Source organism: Geotrypetes seraphini, chromosome 6 (genome assembly GCF_902459505.1).
Source record: "Geotrypetes seraphini chromosome 6, aGeoSer1.1, whole genome shotgun sequence".
NCBI lineage: Eukaryota > Metazoa > Chordata > Amphibia > Gymnophiona > Dermophiidae > Geotrypetes > Geotrypetes seraphini.
The window spans coordinates 219,546,938-219,552,937 of NC_047089.1; the positions used below are offsets into that span (position 1 = coordinate 219,546,938).

Here is a 6,000-nt window from a genome sequence, read left to right on the forward strand (position 1 = left end):
CTCTTCTATGGTGGTAGTTTAGAAGAGGATGTTGCCGGGTATTGCCTCTTGGAAGAGTAAGCTGCTGATCTTGGAGCTGACTTAGATGGTTGAGATTTATTCTTTGACCTGTTCAAAGAGCTCCAATTTTGCTCATGCTGAGTGAGCTTCTGGGTAGCCGCTTCTACTCTTCCCCCAAAAAGCTCTTTCCCCAGAAATGGAATGTTGGCCGATGATCCTGGAGATTAATATCCATGTCTGAAATTTGTAGCCAAGCTAGACGTCTCATAGCCACGGACATGGAGGATGCTCTGGATGACATTTCAAATGCATCAAACACCGTCTGAGCCACATACGTCCTAGTTTGAAGAAGGCTGTGAGTAGTCTGTTGATAATCCTCGAGATGTTCTGTGAGAATATACTTATCAAAATCTGCCAACTTCTTTACAAGATGTCTGAAGTAGAAGGACATATAGAAGTTGTAATTGAACACTCTATTGGCCAACATCGAATTTTGGTAGAGATAGCGTCCAAATTTGTCCACTGTGTGACCCTCACGCCCTGGTGGTGCAGAAGCATAAACCCTGATACTGTATGACTTCTTGAGGGTCAACTCTACCAGCAGCGATAGGAATTGAAGCTGCGGTTTGTCAAACCCCAGGCAGGAAATAATTCTGTAGAGAGAGTCAATTTTCCTTGGGGCTGCAGTGACCAAAAGAGAGGTCTCCCAGTTATGAAAAAGGGCCTCATTGAGCAGATTGTGCAATGGCACCTTGAGAAATTCCTTAGTCTAAGGCAGGGATCTCAAAGTCCCTCCTTGAGGGCTGCAATCCAGTCGGGTTTTCAGGATTTCCCCAATGAATATGCATTGAAAGCAGTGTATGCACATAGATCTCATGCATATGCATTGGGAAAATCTTGAAAACCCGACTTGATTGCGGCCCTCAAGGAGGGACTTTGAGACCCCTGGTCTAAGGCATCTAAAAGCTCTGCTCTAGGTTCAGTGTCAGCCTCTAGCTTGACAGGTCCTTTCCCAACTGTATAATGTATTTAGTGAAAGACAGTGCTTCAGGTGGAGACCTCCTTCTTGGGGGGAGGAGGAGATGAATCCAAGGGTATACCATACGATTCTGGAGCAGACAAACTGGCCTCACACTCAGTCAGTATGGTGTCAAGAGAGGTCAGAATCAACTGTTGGCACCTCAGGTGATTCCCTGTAGCATGAGGCATGTGGAGGAGAATGGCAAGACTGGCGAGATGATGCTCCTCGATGTCTTCGGTACTAATCCAATGAAGAGGAATGAAGGGAAGGTCTCTTATCCCTAGAAGCATAGGATTGATGCAAAATTGAATAGTTGAAGAAGAGTGTCGATGCAATGAAGAACGTCGACACCTCGATGGAGAGTGATGATGTTTCAATAGAGAGCATCAATGTCTCAATGGTGAGCGTTGTTGTCTACTAGTACATCGATACGATGTAGACTGATGCCTTGATGGAGATCTGGCATCAATGGTCTTGAGGTGACTTTGAGGTGCTATGCTTAGGCTGTGCCGGTACTGAGGGAGTCAATGTTAACAGCGGTGTTGCATGCAATTTGAACATATCACCGATATCCCTCCTCAAGAACTTATTCAGCTGCTCCTTAAAGAGCTGCACCAGTATCCTTGGCTCAATAGCCAGTACCATTGGTGCAGCAGGGTGTCTAGGGGTGGGTGACCTCGAGGAGGATGCACACCCTGAAGGAGACAGCACCTGTAAAAATGGAGAATGGTGGTGTTGTTTTTCAGCCTGCATTGAGGGACTCAATGCTGTTAAGGCTTTTGACGCTGGTTGGGAAGAGGATGGCTTCCTAACTAGCTTCCCTGATGCCGGAATGTCATCTGATTACAATGCTGATACCGCCGGTATTGCTGGCTCAGAATGCTTGCCGGTGTCCATAGCCAAACTAAAGAGCTTCTCCTGCTGAATATAACAGGCTTTTAGTGAACATTTCTGCAAGGTGGAATAGCGCAGGCAGGAATCCACACGATGTTCAGGGCCCAAAACACTGCAAACACCAGCTATGTGGGTCAGTTATGGAAATAGGCTGCTGGCACCGACAATACTTTTTAAACCCCGTCAACGGTTTCGACATGGACGGAAAGATTTTGTTGGCAAGATTAAACTCAATGATGAATCTGTGTGGGGAAAAACTTCTGAAAGAAAAACAATGTAGAACAGCTCAGAAAGGAAGACACCCCACACAAAGACAGTGCCTCACCCAAGTTTGAAAAGAAAATAAATACTGGTCAAAGGCCAGAATAGTATACGAGATGGACTGAAGGCAATGCTAATTGGATGAAGTCCAGATAAAGGCACTTCTTCGCTCCGCAGAGAATGAAGAACTGAGGAACATGAGCCTACATTGGGCGGGAAGGCACGTGCACATGCGTGGTGCAGGCAGTTGCGAAGTTTCTTAAAACTTAAAGTAATAGTTCACTTTTCACACTATCCGTACTGAGTTTTGTGGATGATATCACCCACATGTGAAAATATGCTGCTTATAAGTCATGTTTTTCTGATGTTTATGCAATAATGAGTAAATTCTATATATGTTGCCTAAAAAAATCAGTGCCAAAAAGGTCAGTGCTTATTACAATTTTATAAACTACCTCTGGAGTTATGTGTGGTTTACAGAATCATGTGTAGCACCCATCCATGTGACAAACATGTATCTGCAGGCATTTATGGCATTAAAAACCAAGCCTAAATGTCTATCTAAGTTGTGCATGGATCAGGCATTTTCTATAACAGTGCACCTAACTTTTAGGAATGCCCACAACCTGCCCATGCTCCTCCCTTGGCCACACCCCCTTTTAGGAACCACTGGTTTAAGACACTGGACCGGGACATGAATTGTGCCTTGTGATCCTGATCTGCTGTCAGATTTTAGGCTGGGTACTTGGCACTATGCACGAAGGCCATATACTCTGTTGCTTCTGTGCATTTGTCCTAGTGCTGCCCGATTCATGATTCGAATCAGTTCACCGATTCACTTCGGGTGAATCGATTTAAAACAACAAAAAAAAATTGGCTTCCCAATTCAGTAACTGACCCTCCCCCCTCAAGCAGGAGCGGCAGTGCTGCTCTTGCTGGCCGGCCGCTGCCGCACGTGCTTTAAAGGGAGAGGGTCAGTCGGGAAGTGCTGGTGTCTGGCTTTTCCCCTGGCCTTCCACTGGTGTCCGGCTTCCCCTCTGGCCTCCCGCTGGTGTCCGGCTTCCCCCCTGGCTTCCCGCGCACCATTTACCTACTAGCAGCAGCCTGCAGAGAAGATTGCTGGGGCTAGCGATCTCTGCAAGCTGCTATAGGTCTTCGAAGCTGTTTCCTCTGCCGCGGTCCAACCCCTCCTCTGATGTCAGAAGCAGGATCGCGGCAGAGGAAACAGCTCTGAAGACCTATAGCAGCTTGCAGAGATCGCTAGCCCCAGCGATCTTCTCTGCAGGCTGCTAGTAGGTAAATGGTGCGCGGGAGGCCAGGGGGAACACGCAGGCCTTCCAGGGGGGTGCAATCCTTCAGATGGGGGGGGGGAGACAGGCCTTCAGGGGGGACAGGCAAGCCTTCAAAGGTGGGGTGCAGGCCTTCAGGGGGAGATGCAGGCCTTCAGGAGGGGTGGTACAGGCCTTCAGGGGGGGACAGGCAGGCCTTCAGGGGGGACAGGTAGGCCTTCAGGGGGTGGTGCAGGCCTTCAGGGGTGGGATGCAGGGCTTCAAGGGTGGGATGCAGGCTTTCGCGGGTGGGATGCATGGCTTCGGGGGGGGTGTGCAGGCCTTCATGGGGGGACAGACCTTCAGGGGAGGGGGGTCCTGGTGTAGAAGTACATGGAGGGAGGTGAGGGGGTTTCAAAGAGATGTACATATGCCGGACTTTGGGGGGGAAGAAATAATGAATATAAAAACAGAGGAGAGGGAGAGAGATGGTGGACAATGGGATATAGGGAGGAAAGAAATAGAAAGGGAGAGAAGTTGGATACAAGGGATGGTGTGGAGGGGGAATTGAGATACTAGATAGGAGGGTAGTTGGGAAAAGAAAGGGAGATATGGTGGACTCTAGGGTGGTGGGGAAGGAAGGAGAGATGCTGGATAAAAGGGTAGTTGAAAAAAGGTGGATGGAGATGAAAAAAAGGAAAGATACCAGACCTCCGGTGGAGAGAAGGGAAACGGAAGGGGAGGACAGAAATAGAAGATGGCTAGTTAGCACGGAGAAAGAAGAAACAAGGAGACCCTGGCAAGCAAGTTATCAGAAGATAACCAGAGCTGGGGACCAACAAGATTTGAATAATGACCAGACGACAAAAGGTAGAAAAACTAATTTTATTTTCTGTTTTGTGATTACAATATGTCAGATTTGAAACGTGTATCCTGCCAGAGCTGGTGTTAGACCGCAAATGTGAGCTAGGATTCAACAGAGAAAGAAAAAGTCTTTTTTGTTTGTTTATTTTGTTTACACCACAGTGCCAGTGTGGTTAGGAGGAGGCAAAGGGGGTGAAGAGGCTATAAAATAAACCCACCAGGATGTCTGAAAAAAAACCCCACCCAATTGGGCAGGAGAATCAAATCGAATCGAAAAATCAATTCAATAGGCTGAATCGAATTGAAATCTTTTTTCCTGAATCGGGCAGCACTGATCTGTCTTACTCCTCTGTAGCTCATGCGGAGTTACACCAAGCTTACACCCTACAGACTAACATGTTTTAGTTTGCAGTGTAAACAGGTATCTATGCAAAATACTAACACTGATAATATTTCAAGAAACAGAATGGCACATTTATATTTAAATAACCTTTTTCTGAATTCTTCAAAACTAAAGGCCTCATTTATTAACACGTGTTAATGCATCAACATGTTATTTCATGCAAGCCACAGCACTGTTGATAAGTTTAGCAATTACAGTTGCTTATTAATAACAGTGTGTACTCTTTCCTGTGTGCACATTCATGATGGTTCGCACATGTGCGCCCTATCACATGTTTATCTTTATTAGATTCTGTCTTTCTGTGATACAACCAAAATGGTTTTACATATTACAATGCAGGTACTTTCTCTGTTCTTAGTGGGCACATAATATTAAGTTTTTGAACCTGGGGTGGTGGAGGGTTAAGTGATTTGCCCAGGGTCACAAGGAGCCACAGTGGATTCTCAGTCCAATGCATTAATCATTAGGCTACTCTTCTATTCTTTGATGAGCACACTATCTTTGCAGATAATACGCACTCTTGACAACATTCGTTCTGGAATGAAAAAAAAAGAAAATGGAGAAAAATGGCACCAAACTTTTTTTATGCAATGACACCAAACTTGTTTATGCAATGGGACACAGTTACTAATGATACACATTAGTAACTCTAGCTATTAGTACACATTAGTAATGATACACATTAGTAACTCTGACTTATGTTGGTGCACATTAGTAAAGGAGGATCTAAATTTGTTTACCAATTTTTGATATTGTGAAAAAAATGCAAATATTTAAAAAAGAACCCTAAAGATACAATTTAGTGTTCAACATGCTATTTAATTCTCTTTGTAGAAGAGACCCTGTACCAAATAAAAAACATGTTTTCTAATCACTGGTGTTTTGCACATTCCTTCTAGGAGTGGGATGGTCATTCATCTCATTTTCATTTCCTGCCTACAAATGCCCTTTGCTCCAGTTTTCTGAGGATGACTGCTCCATAACTTGAGACCTTTCTTACCCCCCAGGATCTCCCAAGAACCCTCACGCCATCGTTGTTGTATAGTAACTAAGCAAATAAAACTAACTAGTTTTTTAGCCCGTTACATTAACGGTTGCTAGAATAGATGTGTAGACTTAGGCATTTCTTTCTTTCTGTTGATCGATGCCTACAGATGAAGTCAGAAAAGATCAGTAATATTGCTGCCTCACCTGATTTGAAGGAACCTTTTTTTTTTTAATCAGACTGAACAATTCACTTTCTCCTAATGCAGTTGTTGAACACTTTGTTTTAGCTGTGCTGGATTAAT

General features: G+C 44.9%; 1 protein-coding gene across 1 annotated transcript in view; it reads left to right on the plus strand.

Moving 5' to 3' along the window:
* LOC117362971 (actin filament-associated protein 1-like 2) overlaps positions 1-5,726 on the plus strand; it is a 76,824-nt gene extending 71,098 nt beyond the window's left edge. Inside the window, exon 16 of the transcript XR_004539942.1 lies at positions 5,611-5,726. The gene's annotated coding sequence lies outside the window, so the exon portion shown is untranslated. The remainder of the gene's footprint in view (positions 1-5,610) is intronic.
* Positions 5,727-6,000: the final 274 nt, after the last annotated feature.